Raw genomic sequence first — 22,486 nt, forward strand, 5'->3', positions numbered from 1 at the left:
AATTTCAAATCCATGATAATGATAATATATTGATGACATTGGGTAAAGCAGAATGCTGTAAGTGCTACTGGCAGCGTTCTGCCTGCATTATAATATTATTACATTACGAGCATAGAATACGCCAAAACGCGACAACTGAAAAAATGATGGTAAATTAAATTTTGGTTTTTTTAAATTAAATATCCTTTTTAAGAATTACACTTAGTGTTTTCTAGTTTCAATAAATCAGTTTATGAGTTATAACTTAATAGCAACAACACACACACATTAACATTAACATTGCAACTAGGAAATAATTGTGGCAAAATGATGTAACTATGGAGTTACAGCATTTTGCTAAGACGTTTTCTTGGTTACTTTTGTAGGATCCTTTTGGTAAAACACTTTATAGCTTATAATAAAGTAAATACACAAATTTATAAAATTTTCATTAGACGGCTATATAAATGCACTATTAGGTATATATTTAGTAAATTTCAACAGTTTATAAATAATAGGTGTTACAAAGGCCGAAATGTTTTTTCTCAAAACATGTGTTTTGACTTGCAGCGTTCTACCATTTGACGGCAGTATAGGTACCGGTATATTGTGCCAAGTATGGGTCGTTGTCTTGTTCAAATCATTGAACTATTATTACTAACGTATAGAAACAGCACATAGAACCACTATTTTGCGACATGAGTTGCTATCGTTTTAGAATCAAACCATAGAAACGGAGCGTGAATCTCGCGACCTTAACGCGTAAGCGCCATGAATTTTACGGCGCTTACGACGTTTCGGTCGCGTGATACAGGTTGTGACTGCGACAATTTCATTGTTTGGTATGTTGTCTGTATAGTAATAACTCAATGTGTCAAATAACTTTTTCTTGTGATAACGTTGCCCGCGCTACGCAATAATATTTTCAGCTGACTGCTCTAATGAACGTACACACATATTGATGGCTTTACCGACATGTGCGCTCTTAGACACTAAACGATCTGTAGTAGATCACAGTCAGCATCAAAACTAGCCTATCAGACTATGCGTCAAAAGTATCTACCATTTTGTGATACGTTAATAGAACGAGACAACACCTATGTATTCTATATAAAGAACAATTAAACTGTTGCAGACACTTTTGAACGCTAACTGCCGAGATATAATATCTCTGTTAGCATCAATGGTAGCGTATGAAACAACGCGCTGAAAGTATCTGCCTTTACCCTCGAATACTTTTCCAAACATCAGAGTACCTACATATCTATATAACTACAGTTAGCATTCTAAGTATATGTCTTATTGTTCGACATACAAGAGACTAGATCTTATATAGAATGAAATAAAACTATGAAAACGGATTATATCGCGTATATTGAATTTATAATTCATCCCGACGTTTCGAACTCTTTACAGCGTTCGTGGTCAACGGGTGACTGAGGAAAAATTACAAAATGCAAAAATACCCACATACTAAAAAAAAAAATAATGAACAATCATAGACTACAAACTTTAAGGCTGGTTGTACATGCAAAATCGGTTCATAAGGCTAGTTATACACTATAATTATTTTTCAAGTGAAGATATATATTATATACGCGATAAAAACGGCGTGGCCATGGGGTCTCCGGTGTCTCCAGTAGTCGCTGACATCTTTATGGAGGACTTCGAGGAGAGGGCACTCTCATTGGCTCCTGTGCGACCGAAGATATTTAAAAGATACGTAGATGACACTTTTACTATACTTCCAAAAAGTAGTGTTTCAACTTTCTTGGATCACCTAAATTCCATCCATAGCAAAATAAAATTTACTATGGAGTTGGAAAAAGACTGTTCTCTCCCCTTCTTAGATGTATTGATAAAAAGAAATCCTGATAACACCCTAGGTCGCACTGTGTATAGGAAACCTACTCATACTGATAGGTACTTAAATGGCAAATCGCATCACCATCCCAGTCAACTTGTTACAGTAGGCAAATCTTTGTTTCAGAGAGCCCAGAGGATATGTGATGACCAGCATCTGGCCGCGGAGCTCCAGCATGCCAGGCGCGCGCTCCAGGCAAACGAGCTCAGGATACCGCGGGTCAACCAGAGGTCCCACATTAAGATCCCCACAGTTGAGCGCAGGCCTGCCATTCTGCCTTTTGTCAGGGGGGTCACGGACAGGATCAGCCACATCTTGAAGCGTGCTTCTATAAAAACATATTTCAAGCCAATGAAGAAGATGTCACAATTCCTGAGGCCTGTAAAATGCAATACCCCTCTACAGACTGCAGGAGTGTACAGGCTGGACTGTGAGTGTGGCCTATCATATGTCGGGCAGACGAAACGGAGCATTTCCACTCGGGTGAAGGAACACATAGCTGATGTCAAGCACCGTCGACCTAGGTCTGCTGTCTGTGAGCATGTCATGGATAAAGCCAATCACTCAATCAAGTTTGATAAGCCTCTGGTTCTTGCCAAGGAGAAGCGTTACATACCCAGAATGCTGCGCGAGGCCATTGAGATTAAGAAATATCCAAACTTTAATAGGGAAGATGGCTTTTCTCTACCACCAGCTTGGGATCCTGTAGTCCACCTGATAAAGGAGCAAGCGAGACATAGACTGTGAGACCGTAGTGTTGGATGATGCTGGACATTCTGATGTTTTGAAAAGATGTGTCCCGCCGAGTTTGTTGCCGGTCCCATATTGGGATACCCTCCTACAATTTAGGAGGGAATTAAATCTTCTCGGGTCCGTGGTGTAGGGTTGGAGCCGGCATAGTTTTTATCGCGTATATAATATATATCTTCACTTGAAAAATAATTATAGTGTATAACTAGCCTTATGAACCGATTTTGCATGTACAACCAGCCTTAAAGTTTGTAGTCTATGATTGTTCATTATTTTTTTTATTTTTTTAGTATGTGGGTATTTTTGCATTTTGTAATTTTTCCTCAGTCACCCGTTGACCACGAACGCTGTAAAGAGTTCGAAACGTCGGGATGAATTATAAATTCAATATACGCGATATAATCCGTTTTCATAGTTTTATTTCATGAGTAACTATCGCGGTAACCGAAGACAATCTTATATAGAATGGTTAGATACTTTTGACGCGTAGTCGGATCCGCTACTTTTGATGCTGACTGTATTAGGTATCTAGAAAATTGTTTAGGTTTGGTTGGTGCATATTTCATTTCACATTGTATGATGTCTTTTAGAATTCTAAGGATTTTCGACTAGTTTTATTGACATGGCGATCGTTTTCGAACTCTATCCGTCATTTTAAAAATTGGACCATTAAGTATCCTACCTACTAAAATACTAAAAATATACCTAATACAAAATGTTGCTGAAACTTAAACACAAGCATTCATACACACCTATACCTATTTAAGTTTGAAACTCATTGAACTTTGTGATTAATTTGCTTTTATCTTACTTGACACTTATTTATTACCTAAATTAAGTATAGGTAATTCAACTAAAGGCACGACGAGTGGTAATGTAACCTATGTTCAAAAGTATGCAAAATAATAAATCATTATAAGTAACTATCGCGGTAACCGAAAGACAATATTATATAGGTATGTTGTTGGATAAAAACGTGTTTCATTTTTCTGTGTAGGAATAGTAAGTAGGTGCTTAAATACCTACTTAATATAGGTACTTTTTAGGGTTCCGTATCCAAAGGGTAAAAACGGACCTTATTACTAAGACTCCTCTTTCCGTCTGTCTGTCACCAGGCTGTGTCTCATGAACATGATAGCTAGACAGTTGAAATTTTCACAGATGGTGTATTTCTGTTGGAGCTACAACAACAAATACTAAAAAGTACGGAACCCTCGGTAGCCGAGTCCGACTCGTACTTGTCCGGTTTTTTTTTCTCGATCCGAGCTTTTAATCCGAGTAGGTACCGCATTTATTTATGACTTAACTGAAATCAAAAATAAATTATGTAGCTCAATGCAAAATCTAAATATCGAGCCGTAAAATCGAAGTGCAGAAACAAGTCCATATGACGCGTTGATGTCTTTTGTTCGATTTTTTTGAGTGAGTGATGTGATGTATAATGAATCGATATTAGTTGCAGAAATTCTATTTTTTTTAATTCAGTTAATAGAGCAAGTTTCAACTTTCAATATAGGGCAGATAGGGGAGCATGGGGCAATCGGGCAGTTCGGCCACCACCTTGTAAATTGGGACGAGTAAGAAGATACTTAAAATTTTACCACATTATTCAAGACTAGTTACTGGCATGAAAGTTCAGGCTAATCTCATTCGTGATGTTGTTTAGTTGTCAGTGTCTCATGGTGTCGACGGTTTCGTGAGTGCAAAATGAAGTATTTTGATGCGATTTCGAAGGAAATAACAACATGATCTGTAAAAAAACGTAACTTTCTGTATTTATATCTAGTCAAGTGTTTCCGAATGTTAACGTATAGTAAGTAAGTAAGTAAGTGTTTTATTTGTAAATATAGGTAGAATTAAAGTGGTTGTCAGTTTATATATGTACAGTTTCACTATATTTTACACCAAACGGCGTACAAAAACATTGAACTTAATACTAGAAACTAAACTATCATGCTCACCAAGTACGAGTTTGTAATCCTACTTACAGCTATGACAATTCAATAATGAATATTAGGTACATAGTTTATAAGAATTGTAGATGTCAAAATATAAAATTATTAGTATAACTATTAGCATAACATAACACATAGACACATACTCCACACATTGCTCTAATGCACCTCTTTTGTGCCTTAAAAATTATTCTCTATTTGTGGAATTTCCCCAAAAGATAATACCATACCGCAACTTTGAAGCTACAAAACCATGATATGCTACTAAAACTGCGTGAGGACTTGCTTTTTTGGCTAATGTAGAGCGTAGGCATACTGACTAAGTTTTTTGCACATTTCTTCCGTGATAAGTTTTCATCAATTAGAACTCCTAAAAATTTTGTGTCGGTAACAGACTCTATACATTGACCTTCATATTTACAGAAAATTGGAGGAAGTATTTTTCATTGGTAGAAATGGATAATTTTAGTCTAATCTAGATTTATCTACAAATTATTTATATTAAGCTATTTGACTATGTCAACAATCGTATTATTAATTTCGGATTCATAGTTATAAATATCCTTACATTCTAATATAACGGTACTGTCATCAGCGAACAGGACCATGGGGTATTTGACGTTTCGTGGAAGGTCATTCATATAAAGTAAAAACAGCAAAGGGCCAAGAACGCTTCCTTGCAGTAATTATAAATTAAGGTAATTCATTTGCCTGCAAAAAACATACTTAAATGTATTAGTGAAGTGAGCGTGTGGGGAGCATTGAGCACTAATGACCTATAGAGGGAGGTTTGGGCATGCCCAATGCTCCCGCCCTTTCTGTTTGTTTTGGCAATCGGTGAAAATCGGCAATCGTCTGTCTACCACTTTGTTGGCCAAATTGAAGAAGTTCGTCACTATTAAACATGGCTACAATTAAATTCATGCGTTTGAGTAAGATACGTAATAAATTTACATTTTCCGAGCTTAAAGATATATTAAGGTATCCCATTGACAGACATTGAAACCAATAAAATTGTTAAACCTAAAGATATGGAGCAAACGGGGAAGATCTTAGTATACTTTAGATAAGCCTATCTGGGTAACATCGAATCTTAGATCCATTTTATTACTAATAAAAGATTACTGATTATTGAGTACTAAATCTTTTGTACCTATCTGTTTTTAGGATTCCGTACCTAAAGGGTAAAAACGGGACCCTATTACTAAGACTCCGCTGTCTGTCGGTCTGTCCGTCTGTCACCAGGCTGTATCTCATGAACCGTGATAGCTAGATAGTTGAAATTTTCACAGATGATGTATTTCTGTTGCCGTTATAACAACAAATACTGAAAACAGAATTAAATAAATATTTAAGTGTAATAATAAATCCCATACAACAAACGTGATTTTTTTGCCGTTTTTTGCGTAATGGTACAGAACCCTTCGTGCGCGAGTCCGACTCGCACTTGGCCGGGTTTTTTCCCGTACTTATAGTTTAAAACAGTTAATTGCTGGTCGATTTCATTGCAAGTTTTATAGTTATATGCGTAATTTAATATAAAAAGACGCATTTAACACAGTGCCCAAACCTCCCATTAGGGTGCCAAAACCACCCGACCACAATCACACTTGGTTTGGGCACTTTTAACATGGTTTAAAAAATCTCTTGCAATTTTAGGACTGCTTATAGATATGTATAGGTGTTCTTAGTACTAATTGAAGCCAAATAGATATATAGATATAGATATAGAGCAAGCGAAAAGTGGAATCTTGAGCTTATAAAGAATAGGTTTATAAAGCACGAGGGTTAAACGAATTTTGCGCCCGAGTGAAACACAAAATTTTTCGCCACACCAACCCGAACAAAATATTTACTGTAAGATACCTATCAAACAAAATCAAATCCAAATGAACGTCATTAAATATTTATCATTCAATATCATCATTTAAGTCAATTTTACCAGCTAGAACATAAGGAAATAACTCGAAATTTGAATCCGATTACTTTGCCCCACGTGTGGATAAAATGCAGCTTTCTCATCGGTTTTTAAACAATCAAGTGAGCCTTTTTCTTATACAATTATATTTAATTCAAATTCATAATTATATGCTAATAAACAGCTTTGTAAAAAGTAATCTACCTATGCTTTAGAAAGCACTTCTTGACTAGCAAATCAGTCTTTTAAGTAAGGGCAACGGTGACATTATTTTAAGGTTTAGGGAAGTTTATTGAGCATCTTCTAAGCTTTAATAAAATAAGTATTTAACAAATATTTTAAAAGAAACAAATAGGTACTGCATGGTAGGTACCTACGAACTCTACCTTCTTGCTACCTTAAGGGGCTGTTAACACCCAAATTTATTACATAAATATATTGGGTATTACACAAATAATCCACATTTTTTTAATAGTTTTTTAGGGTTCCGTACCCAAAGGGTAAAAACGGGACCCTATTACTATGACTTCGCTGTCCGTCTGTCCGTCCGTCTGTCCGTCTGTCTGTCTGTCACCAGGCTGTATCTCATGAACCGTGAGCTAGAAATTTCCACAGATGATGTATTTCTGTTGCCGCTATAACAACAAATATTAAAAACAGAATAAAATAAATATTTAAATAGGGCTCCCATACAACAAACCCGATTTTTTTTGCCGTTTTTTGCATAATGGTACGGAACCCTTAGTGCGCGAGTCCGACTCGCACTTGGACGGTTTTTTTATTATTCCCTTTCCCAGGCCCAGAAACATGCGACAGTGCTATCTCATTTACTCCGATACAAATAGACAGTGTGCGCGTTTTAGGTATAGACAGCCTTCTAAAGGGGCCCACTGACTATCAGTTCGCCGGACGATATCGGCCTGTCAGTTGTTCGGAACTGTCAAATTTTTGTTCTAACTGACAGGCCGATATCGTCCGGCGGACTGATAGTCAGTGGCCCCCTTTAGACAAATCAAATCGTGATATTTGACGGATTTGTCAGCAATGCAAAGCTTTTCTCTTTACTTCTGAGCTTTTACTTTCCACATTTTAACCTTAAATATGATAACTCAGCAGCTCAGCACCTGATTAAATATAATGGCCATTATTTTTAAAGGATTCGCATACAGACAATAACTGTAAAAAAAGAACTGAGAAGGTACCTTAATCTAGTACCTAATAAAACTTGTTCAATAATATAAAGTTAGAAGATAATTAAGTTGAGTAATTGCTAAGATGAGTAATAGGCAAAGTTGGCAAAGTACTTCAGCTCTAGAAACCCTGTAAGTAAAAGCAATAGGTAGGTAGGTACCTGACCATCTGATACTAAACTAAGTATATGTACAAGTATGTACCTAGTATGAAATAAATAGGTAGGTAATAGGGTGGTAATCTACTATAAAATGTTTAAATATCTTACAAAAATAAAATGAGGTAAGGCTTGTAGATAGGTAATTAGGCACAGGCAAAAAATGGAATCCAAATTTACAGAGTTGTCAGAACATCTCCTCGTAACTGTTAATTATGACAAAAGTAGACATATAGGAAGCCATGTTATGATCTGTCAGTCTGACGACTCGAATGAGCCCCTAGGTACTTATTGACTTACTTACTTTTTTATTGTTTTAGAATTTAGACACCTAGTCAGATTATAGATTTCCTAACAAAAATAAGATCAAATGATCTTATCACACAATTCAATTAAATATTACGGTATTAATAATTAATTACGTGATAGCAGAAATTATGGTATCTATCATTCAAATAAAATTGTTTAAAGTCATCTGGCATCCATGACAAAATTATAAAAGTGCTTCCATTGTAGCCACCGTCATCCATCAAGCGCGCCGCGCGACTAAACGCACACTATCGCGCTCCCGCCCAAAAAGAGAAAAAGAAAATTTAAAAAGCAAACACTCCCATTCCAACGGCAAACCCCGCCCACCTAGGCCGCCCGTGGGTGAAAAGAACCAATCGGGCGACTGGTAGAGCCGAACGGCGGTTGGAAATGCCGAGTAGAGCCGAGAGAGGCCGATCGTGCGCGCGAACAACAAAAAGTGTTGGGACTGGTTTAGTGTCGGGCCGCGTCCCAACGACGCCGCTCCCCGGTCGCTGTTCGGTGCGCAAGCGCATACTACCTACACACTGTTTTGTTATTCCAAATTCTAATTACGAACGGATCAAACAATACAGCTCAGTACTTGTGTGTGATGAATTTTTAATTGATGAAAATGAAACTGCAAACGGAATGGAGCGCATGATTTCAGTGTGTTTTCTATACTCAGTGATAACCAGTGATTGTGATCGACAAAGTGATTCGCATTTGATAAGGGAAATACAGGTATCTATTTGATATATAATAAACATAATGTAAATTAAGTACGGTTCCATGTAGATGATCTTATCATCTGATAAGAATCAATAACACTAGGAAAAAGGATGACATTAACAATCTTCACTTTCATCTTAATACAGATCTTTATCATAATATATCATATTAAAATAAAGTAATGCTTTAGTTACTAATATACTTGTTGCTATTAGTAGACTAAAATATTTATGATTTATATTGGTATAATAAAGTATAATTATATTTATTTACCTCCAATAACAATCAGGTAGACAGGTTCGATACTACCTAATAGGTACGACAAGCCTTATTAATTATATGGATTATTAAGGTAGTATTTTAATACGTACAAAATATGTTATACACTACTCTACCGTAGAGTTGATTTTATTTGTAAAATACAAGCAGCGTTTCGCTCCTGTGCGGCGCCCGACGGTAAGGAAAACGAATCGTATTTTAGAAGCAAAACGTTATTCACTTGTTTATACCTTCGAGTATTGATTGTGAAGTATATACATATATAAAAATATTTAGGTTTAATAGATTAGGTTAGGTACAACTAACGTAGGCACATAATTTGTTTTGTTTATCCCAATTAGAACATTAATATCAAACAAGAATTAATAGCTATTAGCATTACAATTAGGCAGTGATATCGGTACCTATGATAAATAAAATAATTACTTATAGGTAATTACGATTTTAATAATGTGGGTAATGGTAAGGTTTATCTAGTTATGTCACCAATATCTAAATCTAAATAATCATAATCACAATGATGAACCCGTATGTAAATCCGACGACATAGTTATCGTTGGCTTAGATTTAAAAAAATAGAGAATTTTGTAGGTACTTACTTTGATAGATATTAAAGTTAAAAATAAATTAATTTCAAAAATGGATTTAGCAGGTTTACACTCTTAGCCAACGATATAACAAGGATATTTGAAATTATGTTGAAGTATACGAAGTTATATTTTTTATTTAAATTAAATTATTAATATTGCTTACCTACTTTTAAACAAATAAAGAAAAACAATAAAACTAATAAACTGCTTACTTGACTAGTACGATAGGTAGGTAGTAGGTAGGTATCTAACTAGTACTAGATAAATTTAAAAGTGGAAAAATTACTGCCTTGGGTGAGACTTGAACTCACCCAAGGCAGTAATTTTTCCACTTTTAAATTTATTCTAAGCTTAATAGCATCGATCGCAGACGTTTCTGCTTGTTAAAAATTAATTTAGAACTAGATAGTTTAGTTTATATACCTACCTACACTACATTGACATTGCAATGCCAGCTGGTAAGCAACTACCCACTTACACTAATCAGTCAATACCAAAATTATGAACCTCTTTGAAACTAGTCACTATCCAATATGCTAAAAAAGTTCCAGTAACACCAAGATAACAAGTTTATCTTAACTTAAGCTTATATATCATAATAAATCACCACCATCGGACAGATATGCGTTAACAGATTAGGTAGGTATCCATATGTTGAAACAACGAGTGTAACAAAATAATATCGGTAACTATGTGGAGTTAGGCGAAGTATCGAGATAATAGTATCAAAGATAGATATAACTCCGTAATAGATGGATACAGTCTAAGGAAAAAACGAGCCTCGAAAATCAAGAAAATTTGATTCTCGTTCAGAGGGCGCTACTAGTTTTGGCCTACAGTCGTATAGATGGCGTTGACGGTTTCGTTTGTTATTTAACAATTTTAACGCATATCAGTGAAAGAACATGGGTCAAAATCATAAAAATAATTAATGCAAATAAAAAATATCATTTATCTATATTTAAATACATTCTATCGTATTTTTATAAATCTTCATTTTTAGTTTTAAAGTGTGTCGACAGATGACAGTGAATTTACTGGGGTTACAAAATTTACTATGACAGTAACGCTCTAGTATCAGTTACTCTATGATAGTATAAAATAATAGAAGTTTAATTAGTATATTTGTAAATGTATGGTTATCAAATACTTAATGTGTTGGTTTAATAAGTTACACTGGTTAATTTTGTCATAAAAACAATGAAATATATTGTGCTCAGTTATAGGTAGGTATGTCTTATACCTACATAATTATAATCAAAACTTTATAAGAAGCCACTTCTAATTTTAAAAATGCGGTGAAGAGGATTGTTTTGTTAGGAGTTCTTATACCAGCATACAACCTATCTTATCTGTATATGTATTTGGGCGAATGAACTGTTTCTTGTCACTCGTTGCCAAGGTTACGGTCGCCTGGGTCACTTTTAAAACTCTTGTTTTATGGTATTTCAAATATTTTTATGGCAGTTCTAAGCACTTTATAATAGGTAAATCTACGTAGCACATTAATTACATAGTAGAATGTAGATACCTACTATTTTAACATTTTCTTCTAACGAACCGTACTACTATTGTCGCCTGGCTGATGGGACAGAAAAACAAAAAAAAACAACAGTGTGGCTACCACCAGTTTGGCATTGACGTAAACGCTATCGAGAACGTTAACTTACTTTCTATGGATCTCGCTCGTACTTGCATATTAGTGCGAGCGAGATGTATAGAACCTAGACCTAGATGACCTGGACCTAGATGTTAGCATATATGTCACTTTTGACACTGTTATAGTGACTCATGTAACGGGTACCTATTGATTTACACAGGCTGCGCGGCAATGGCGGCCTACATCCTTTTTTTACCAAATGATTTTTCAGCTTTAACAATTCAAAATATTTGTATGCCAACAGCGACTCAGTTATAAATAAAGTAACGATATGTAAAAGCTATATCGAATGCCAATGTCAATGTCATCCCACACAGTTTTCCGAGAAGCCCAGCGAGGCTCCGCTCCGAGCTCGCATTGGTCGACGAACGCAGTTCCAAATTTGAATGCGACGCAAGATGCGCAAACGTCAATCGATTAGATTCCGATAAGCTTGTGTGTTATATAATGTTTGAGACGTCCGCCGGATATAGCTATACAATTATGAATATCTGGACATGTACAAATAATCGGCCAAGAGCATGTCGGGCCATGCTCAGTGTTGGGTTTCGTAGTTACCATTCTGTCAAAATAGGCCAAACGGGAGCTATTAGTAAGTATCATGTAAGTACATTACATTACAAGCATAAGGGAGTAGTAAATACCTTTGCAGCGCTTTGTACTTTGTCTTTTTAATAAGAAAAGAAGATTTTTTGCAATAACTCAAAAACGACTGGACCGATCATGTTTGTTATAGTTTTCGTTGAAAGTATTTATTAAACTGTTATTTCATGATTTTTTTCATATTTTTCGGACTCATGGTTCAAAAGTTACATTTTTTTACGAGTAAAGACCCTTATTCGTTTGAAATACCAACGATACTCCACACTATTAGGACAAAGCGAAAAATAAAACATTTTGTATGGGAGGTACCCTAAAAAGCATTGTTTTAGTATTTATTTTACCGTTCTGTCGCAATGCATGATTTCTGTATCCATGCCAAATTGCAGCTTTCTAGCACTTACGATCACGGAGCCAAGCCTCGGACAGATAGACAGACATGGCGAAACTATAAGGGTTTCTAGGTGACTTCGAAAAGTACCTACACATTTATTTACTAAACGTCAATTCAATATCGTTATGATTGAGTGAATCACGAATATTGTAAGCGGAGAATTATAAAAAAAAAACTGTAAAAAAAGCGTTAATATGTAGACTATTGTAAAAAAAGCTAAAAAGGAAACTAAATGAATTAACGCGCTATATTTTGTGTTTTAATATACAAAAAATTTATGCACATCTGAATGTTTTATGCTAACCTCACTCAGTGTGTGACAGGCAAGATTGGTTTATGTCAACTAACTAGTAATATTTTGTCATTTTCCAGTTGACGTCTTTTTTTTTTTTTTTTTTTTTTTAACATAGGCATTAGAGTCGGCCGGACGTTTCCGGCCCTATTTCTCTTTACCCTAAAAAGTAATTATTAATATTAGCTACCCTAAAACTAATATTAAACTAAATTTACAGATTAATCCTAATTATTAATTAATCCTAATTATTTAGTTGACGTCTTTCATAATGATTGGCATTTTATACCAGGTTCACCAAGAACAACCTAGGTAGTAGGAAGGTACTTTAGAAGTAGGAAATATAATAGATGGGCAATTAAATTTGGCACATATTTTGGCTACATTTATGAAATAATTTAATACTTTTGATGTCAAATAATGAATTAAGGTAGAAAATTGTTTTAAGTTATCATACGCCCTCTATTACATTAATATTTTTATCTTTTTCATCAATATCTATCAAACTACCCATCTATCTTCTTTAGTTTAATGTAAAATGCCACCAATGTAATTAGGTATGTTACACGTATAACATTAAGCGACGATACATTTACTACCAATAAAACAAAAAGAAGCATAACCAATTAAGCGTTATAGGTTTTAAATTGATAATCTTACCGTTTTAATCCGATGATCGCTCTAAACAATTAATCAATATTCAAACAATTTGCTAAACACCAATCAACATCGTATTCAACGCATTTCAATACAGAAATAAATCAAAGCCCGTATAAATTATTCAAGCCGTTTAAGGCACCCAACAGCCCTATCGGTTCATGTTTTTTTTAACTCAAAAATGTCTTTTATCATTGATATCAATTTTCTTACTAGTCTGTATAAATATTTCATATTCATTTCAATGGGGTTGCTATAAGTACCAAAATGTATTTTTAAAATTGACAGTTGACATAATATTTAATAAAGACATGACTATTTTTACTAGACGGCGTGATGTGTGCTAAAATCATATCCGAATCAAAATACTATATTGCGACATAAAATAGTAGAAATTAAATGTTGCCCTGTTTAAGCATTTTACGCCAAAAATGTGACAGTTACGCAGGAAGTGACGCCCTCAATAATTTTCTGCAATTTCTTGTCGGACTATAACTAAAGACTCAAAATTTCTAAAGTTTTAATTGACAAGAACGTTGGTAGGTAGGCAGTAGGCACTCGGTGTGACCCAGTGTCCGGGTCCTCCTAATCCAACTTCCAACTGTGGTTTTAAGAAGGCTTACCCGCTCTTTGTCTCTAGAGAGAGCTCAGCCTATTATTATGACAACTTGAAACGATTATCGAATTAACGATATTACTTTTACGTTATCCTGTTTGACGTCATCAATAAGGTTAGAGAGATGACTGGTAATGATGCTAGAAAGTAAAAAATAAATAAAAAAGTAGCAGTACAATTATTTATTAGAAATGGTACCTACCTACCTATGTCATAATTTGCTTATAATCTAACATTTATTTCATCAAAATATAACAATATTTAAAACTAAAAAAACTACCTGTAAAATATATTGTAATAAAAATTAGTCCTTGCTGAAAAAAAATCTTCAAATTGGGTACCTAAAAGTAGTTTAAAGTTTTTATTGCTCTACAAATTGTAGTACATTTATACAGACATAACGCAATAACAACAATTTATGAATATCTTGAGTAATCATTTTATTAATTATGAAGCTATATCTATTTATCTTAGGTTCCTGTATTTAGAATAGATATTCAGCTTCTTGTAACAAATATAACGCACTGGTACTCTATTTTTTTATTAATTCATATGTAAGATAGTAACCCAAGTAACAAAAGGTTCTATAAGTAAGGCATTTTATCACCAAACAGTGATATAGTAGGCCTATAATGGTAACCATTGTGACTGCTGGTACTATAAAGGTTTTTAACAGAGCATTTTGGCTGTATAAGTTAAAGAGCAATTAAGTTCTTTAAATTAGCTCTTAGAACGCTTATAGGACCATACAAAAGAATCTTTAAAGTGCTGCACTGTAATAGATATGCAAAAAGCGTTTATAGTACTAATTAGTACTATAGGCGTCTTTACTGGCGCTTTTATGTACCTATTTTGCACTAATATTGCGTCAAAATTAGAGGATCAATCTGCACTATAAAAGGACTTTGCACGACCATTACGTAACGTTTTAGCTTTTTAAAAGCTCTGAACATCGCTATAAGACTAGAGTTCTGTAAAAGTCATCAAAATAACTTTTATAGTACTGGTATTGTAGCAGTATCGTAAACACTATTAGAGGATCAATCTGCACTATAAAAGGACTTTGCACGACCATTACGTAACGTTTTAGCAATTTAAAAGCTCTCTCAACATCGCTATAAGGCTTAGAGTTCTGTAAAAGTCATGTAAGTTTTTCTATAGTGCTATATAGTTCCATAAAAGTTACCCTGGTACGTTGCTAAATAATCCGTTCAAATATGGCTGCTGTGTACAGCACATAAGCAGCACGGCTGGAGCCTATATGTACTATAGCAGCCACAGTTGGGACAAGTCCTTATTTTATTGATTAAAATTTAATTAAAAAATGAAAATTATGAAAGCGCATTGTCAAATTTGAAATCAGCATAATGATTTTAACGATACAATTATTTTCGCATGTACAATGTACCGGCATAGTAACGGTCCACGAATGTTTTTCAGTACGTCCTTTTTATTACCAATACAAATGTCACTTTAAGAAACCATGGCTAATGAACTTTCCGATAAATTTAATGCAAACAAAATAGCGAACAAGCAAGTGTGATAAAAAAGATAACGGGAATCGTTTACGGTGCAAAATAGCACTATAAACATGTTTTGGTTACTTTTATAATTGCAAATTGCGACATAAACGTTGCAGACAGCACTATTTTAGTACTAAAAAGCGTTTCTCGTTACTTCTACATTTAAACTATAGAGCTGATTTATCACCGTGAGAGCCTTTATGTAATGTTTATAGAATAAATCAGTGATAAAACTAGGGATGAACACTAATTAGCACGCTCCAAAACGTTCTCAGGACTTTTATAGTACCAAATTTTGTTTTAAGCTTCTTGAAGCAAATAAAAAAAAAATGCAACCCAGAAGAATAACACACTAATCATTTTTTTTATTAATTCATATGTAAATAACATTCATTTTAAAGGTTGTACCTATCTCACGGTATATTTTTGTTTTAATATTGATGCTGAGTTTACTCTGTAAAATATTTTACAATAACTACCTACTATAAAATGGTTTTACAAAGTAAACTTATTAATTCTATAAATATTCTATACTTTTAAAATCTATAAAAGTATACTTAATACGAATTAGAGAAGTCATCCTAAAATAGTTACAAGCCGTATACCCGAGGCGTTATAAAGCCACGTGTGCCGCTATCAGCTTATTAAGATTAGGGATGCTCCAATTAAGATAATTGATTCTTACGGACCTCCCGTCGAATGAACAAAAAACAAGAGAAGAAATATATTGGTGTGTTTATTTATGTGAGAGGACATACAAGGGAAACATAGAGGTAACCAAGTATAAAGTTTGATAACAAAAATAGGTATAAGTACCTGAATTTTTAACATGTATCTTTCTTTAACTGAAATGGCACAGAATGAGGTCATCAATGTCAGAACTTATTTACTAAATACAGAATTACAGGTGGTTATTAATTTACATGCATTGGAAAGTTTTTTCATAGACTCCATTTGTATAAGTAGGTAGGTAATATTATATTTTTAAATATGTTTCACCATAATAACTATAATGGCCATGATGCCATGATTGAGAATTTCTGCAGGTAATTACATAAATTGAAACCGTTTGATTTGATAGTAGTAATTTACATCTATAGTAAAATACTAGGTTTACCATTTTTTTTATAAAACCTGTCATATTTATACAATATTAAATTGATATAAAAATCATATAAGTGTTTAAAAGAGGCACACAGCTAAATTTTGTTTTGAAAAACATTTTGACGCGCATGAAATCCTAGACGTGGCATTATATGCCACTTAGCGCGAAAACCGTGACGAGAAAATAATCGTATTCATAAAATAAGAAACAATTTACAGCAGTGGGTGTAAAATCACAATGTTTATCATTGGTATCGAGTTAAAGGCGATCAAGATGATTTATGTAGCTAGATGGGCTACTGCTTAAGCCTGATCACTCGATTGTGATCACATCCGATAGTGGTACGATCGCCCGCGCATCGATCACACGGTACGCTATCGCCGTCGAGAGGCCGGCAAATAAAGCTATGCTATATATAATAGGGCATTAAGTGGTCGTGCGCCTTTAATAGTTTTAGATCACACTTGGAATACCATTCCTTGTGCATGGTTTTGGGTGTTTATTCTTGATGTTTTGTTGGGTTTTCTTATTTTTACTTAATTAATAATATTAATATTATAGATCGTTGTCCAAAACACCCTAAAATAATTACAGTTAAGTGTAATAATAGCTTATAACAAATTGCTGTGGCCCTAGTGAATAAGGGTACAAGTCTCGGGCAGGACAGTTGTAAAAGGGCGTAAGTTCCACGTAACACTCATGCCCTTTTACACCTGAGCTGCGCGAGTCTTGTACCCTTTTCACTAGGGCTACAGATTGTATTTCGGTACTTGTAATATCTGTAGGTATTTGTATATGATTATGCTCTGGAGTCCCTTTAGAATTGTAATACCTACCTATTCAGACGTCATAGACAATGACTAATTTCATCGATATCTTAAGGTCAAAACATGAATGGCCATAAACATTTAATTTTTATTTTAACGAAGCATTATCAAGCACTGCAGGTATTTTCCTTTTGATTCCAAGATTTATAACACTTATCGTAGATATTGTGGAGTTATCACTACCAAAAATATAATTTGCGATAAAATTGTGATTTCTTTATTATTTATCATCATGCTAGCATTCCCAGTCGATGGTCAGATAACGTTTAAGTAGGTTGTGATTTGTCGATCTGATTTTATTTGGGGCCATATTTATATCCTCGGCAGTGGTTAGATCTGTCGGATATAATTATATTACTTATCTGATTTAATATTGGTAAGTGTTTATTGTCTTAATCAGTATTTAGCCCACGCAGCCTTTACGCTATGGTGCGTAACATATTTGTATTGGTATACATTTATGTTCATTTTAATACCCAACTACATTCTGAAAAAAGTTTTGTTCCACGTGACTACTCCCGTAAACATTTTTAATAAATAGGTAAAGACCTTCTTCAATGGCTAGGATTCAAACTTCATCATAATGAACTAAACATTATTTAAAAAAATATTTACGGGAACAAGAGCAACAAAAACTAACTAAGAAATAACATAAAATTAATATGTATTTATCTCCCCGAATATAGAATTTAAATATAAAAAAATGACAATGTCGGTGTTTGCTCCTCTACCGATTTGACTATTTTTTTTTATTTTTTTTATCTCTTGAGAAAAAATCTAAAGTGGTGATCAACTTTAAGCTTAATTTGGGGTTACTTTGATAACTCCCTTTTTTTCGACTGAATTCGATAGTAACCTCTATAGGGAGTAAATAGAGTAAATCTTCAAAACATTAAAAAAATCCATTCGCAGGTTTAGGATTTTTAAGGATTATTTTGTATTTGGGGTTACTTTGACAAAGACAGTTTAGGAAAAATCAACTTTGTTGCAAAACAGTCTCATATTTTAGTTATTTAAGGTAAGAAACATAATTGAACAATAAAAACCTATAAAAATTTACTAACAATATGTAATCATTTAATCAACAATACGATGATATTCGGATGCTTGGTGTTTCGACAGCCTTCGATCACTTCTGTCACAGCCCGGTTTAAAACTTTTTCGGAGTAGTTCCGATATGCTCAGGCATTATTCTAAAACAATATTACAAACATCATAATATTGTCTTCGGTTACCGCGATAGTTACTCATGAAATAAAACTATGAAAACGGATTATATCGCGTATATTGAATTTATAATACATCCCGACGTTGTAAAGGGTTCGAAACGTCGGGATGTATTATAAATGCAATATACGCGATATAGTTCGTTTTCATAGTTTTATTTCAATACAAACATCAGTTAAGAAACCTCCAATATCTAAATAATCTAAAAAAACTATGTCTTCGGCTGTCATTGATCAGTAATCAAAGTAAACCCTCATAGGCGATCAATGACACCCCATGCCACAAAAACCAAAAAAAAAATACAAATGGCCGCCATGATTATGATTCGCAACAAGAATCGATGTTATAAATAGGCCGATATGCCTGATTCAATGAATTACATACAATTGATGTTTTTACTATATAGAACATTTTATATTAGAAGTTATACAGGCTATTAAAAATACACAAAACGAATACTTACATATTTTAATTATTTTCCATCGATCGACGTGCCACAAATCACACACTGACGACAGTGACGTTCAATCTTGCCAACCGTAAAAAAAAATCAAAGGGTGCGTACAGAAAGCGTAATATTCGAGTTTGAACATGAACTTGAAGTAAAGTTTTTATCAAAGTAAAGCCAGGATTCAAAGTATTCCACGGTACAGAGGTATTACAGTAACTGTACAAATACTAAACAAATTAATAACTAGCTTAAATCTAAAACAGGCCATTGAGGCATTGTACAATAAATACCAAGGATGCTGCGGCAACTAAGAAACAAATATAAACCACCAAGGTACTTATTACATATTATTTAATAGGCAAACAAATTCTTTTGGCCCCGTAGAAATATTGTTTAGAAACGAGAATGTGACCTAAGGATCATATATACCTAAAGTATGTATAGTCAATAATACCTACGGGTCATCCACTAAACGCAAGTAGCAAATATAATATATGAAGGGTACACGGAAAGAACATGTCTAGTCACTTTAGTAACATTTTGAAAAATGACGATTTTAAAATTTGGAACCATGTTAAAATGTATGGTAATTCCGTGACCAGGTCTTTTTTAACAAAAAAAAAGTTGTGTTACATATATTATACAGTGGTAGCAAAAGATATAACTAATAGTTCATTAAGAGGTCTACATTTTGAAATGAAAATCTCATTTTCCGAAAAAAGTGACTAGACATGTTCTTTCCGTGTACCCTTTATGTCTAGTCACATATATATATATATATGAACTCGCAATAAACACTAATAATCAATGTGTAAACAGGCCCTAATGTGAAGGCCAGCCACACTTGTCCTGCAGCCACGCTTCACTTACCCGTATTGACCTTACTCAAAAATTAAGTGAATTCGTATAAATAGTTTTAACTGAAACATTTATCCTTAACAAGCACCAGCATAATACTCGTATTTACATGACGTGCGACTTGCGTCAAACGTACGAATTGACGCAAGTATTGGGAGCACTAATGTTATCTGTTATCTGTTACTTGATCTCAAGTCGTGTGAACTTATTGTTAACCGACTTCATTATAAATAGACGGATTTTGTCACAATTTGATTTTCCGTCGTGGGGATTACAGTTTAAAATTATTAGTTTACCGTTTAATTAAAAGATTCTGCCATATGTCCACTTTAAGCTAAGTTATATACCTGAGAAAATTTGCTGTTAGTTGATATGTTTTTGTGTTTTTAACGATATGAGGAAAAAAAACAAAATTATTTTAATGTAGTTTATGTGTTGTAATGTACCTAAGTTAAATGAATGTATATTGTATTTGAAAATTAATGTTACCTATTATTGTGCCCATACTTAGCTGATTATAAGATTTATAAGGAATGGATACCTAAATATTAAATGTTAATGTTATCAATAATTTTAAGAATAACAAGTACAATAATAACATTTTTTACGCCGATATAGGCAGATTATGACGCACTTATTGTAATTCGACCATATTCTAAGAAATAATCAGATTATGATTATGTTTGGCAATGTTGTAACTCACTAGGTATTTCTGTAAGTAAACAATGAAAAAAATAACTTTCGCTAAAAATAAACCTGAATACTTGACTGGCAGCAATTCATATTTTAGAACATAATTTAGCACTTAGGATACTTAGTCCGCGGAGCCGGTGAGAAACGGCGGCGTTTGATTTCCGAACCTTATCGAATCAATGACTTCTTTATCTCAAGTACCCATGTTGCACCTATTCGATACAATCTAAAATTATATACAAATGTGTCACACTTGTATTTTTGGCAATGGCTGAGAACACCATAAAAAAAGTATGATAATAAATATGAACCTAAATATACGAGTATATACCGTATGTTAAACTTATTGCGGGCGGCGGGATCCTTTCGGGTTCGGGCACGGTGCTTCCAAAAAGCAAAAACGACTTTCCTTTGAAAAAAAAATACATTAATGAATTTTAATTAAACGGTATCTAAATTAAGAATATAATAGTAAAAACTGTAATAGATGTCATATATTAAAGAAAAAGTGACGAAGCCCTCCAGTGGTAGTGGTAGTGGTAATATAATAGTATTTTTGGTTGATTGCACCGTAGTAACCGCAGTTAACGGTACAAAGAGCACAAAGTAGGCAAAGGCAAATGCAAATATTACCAAACATTTGCTTTATTAATTACATTTTTGAATATCGTCTCTAATCTTACAGCGTTTTTGTGTTCAGAATGCATTAGAAAAATAGAATAAATTATATTGCAGGCAAATTCACTCAACATGTTCACTGTTGTCTTAACAAAAAGATCGAATAAATCAGTTGCGTTACAGTTTCAAACTTTTTCAACGGTTAATTTTGAGCAATTTAAATAGGAGTCCGTTGTCATAATATTTGAAAACTAAAAATGCTAATAATTAGAAAACGCATATTTTATGTAGTCGAATTGTTATTGCAAATTCGTTCATGTAGATTATTTAGAAATTATTTTAACAAATAATAATTAGAAACTGTAATAGATGTCATATATTAAAGAAAAAGTGACGAAGCCCTCCAGTGGTGAAGGCCGGATGGAGGGCTGGAGGGCTTCGTCACTTTTTCTTTAATATATGACATCTATTACAGTTTTTAATTTATATATAGTAGTGTGACTACTTTAAAAATAAAAAAAAAAACACAAATCAAAAATATTTAATAAAATAATTTGATTTGTTCTCAAACTTGTTCAAATAATAATTAGCTCATTTATTATTAATATTAAATAATTTTGACCGTGCAATTATTTAATGATGGTATGACTCACAACAGTTTAAATTCGAGCTCATTTATTCATTCTGAGTTGAAGTAATTTTCTATAAGATGTAGATACAAGAACTAGTGAAATTCTTTACTTTTAAAGTAAAAACCGTTAAATAAAATAAGTAGGTAGTAGCCTAGTAGCTTATAATCTTATAATATGCGTGTATCAGTATCACAGATAACAAAATTGAAATAAAATCTTATCATAGAAATCCGCAAGAGTCAGAACTTTATAGCCATATATACATATATACATACAAACATGAACGCTGAAAACATTACACTCTTTTTTTTGGGCAGTCGTGTAATAAGAATAAGTGTTGATATTAGACCACGCTCATTAAAATTCAGCTATTTGCGAAAGCTTGTACCTAGATTCGTTTCTAGCGTTAAAATATTTTAAAATAACACCGGCTGCTATTTATTTTAATGTCCGTGTTGCTGTTTAAATATATAAATAATTTTCATCAGCTGTTGCAATTAACTCCTTTCAGTTAATTTTCTTAGTCATGCAACAAGCTTTGTTGTAATAATTACAAATAAGTATTCTTAAACCATCTCCTTCGTCTTGGACAGTATAAGCAGTTATTTATTTAAACATCAATACTAGCCC

At 33.6% G+C, this 22,486-nt stretch overlaps 1 protein-coding gene across 4 annotated transcripts in view; it reads left to right on the forward strand.

The window, feature by feature from the left end:
- Window positions 1-8,566: 8,566 nt before the first annotated feature.
- The window catches only part of LOC134743093 (GATA-binding factor C-like), a 97,517-nt gene continuing 83,597 nt past the window's right edge, over window positions 8,567-22,486 (forward strand). For 2 of the 4 annotated variants that reach the window (XM_063676410.1, XM_063676412.1), the window contains exon 1: window positions 8,567-8,846. The gene's annotated coding sequence lies outside the window, so the exon portion shown is untranslated. The remainder of the gene's footprint in view (window positions 8,847-22,486) is intronic. The other 2 variants (XM_063676411.1, XM_063676413.1) reach the window with 1 other exon arrangement.

This window comes from Cydia strobilella, chromosome 7 (genome assembly GCF_947568885.1).
Source record: "Cydia strobilella chromosome 7, ilCydStro3.1, whole genome shotgun sequence".
Taxonomy (NCBI): domain Eukaryota; kingdom Metazoa; phylum Arthropoda; class Insecta; order Lepidoptera; family Tortricidae; genus Cydia; species Cydia strobilella.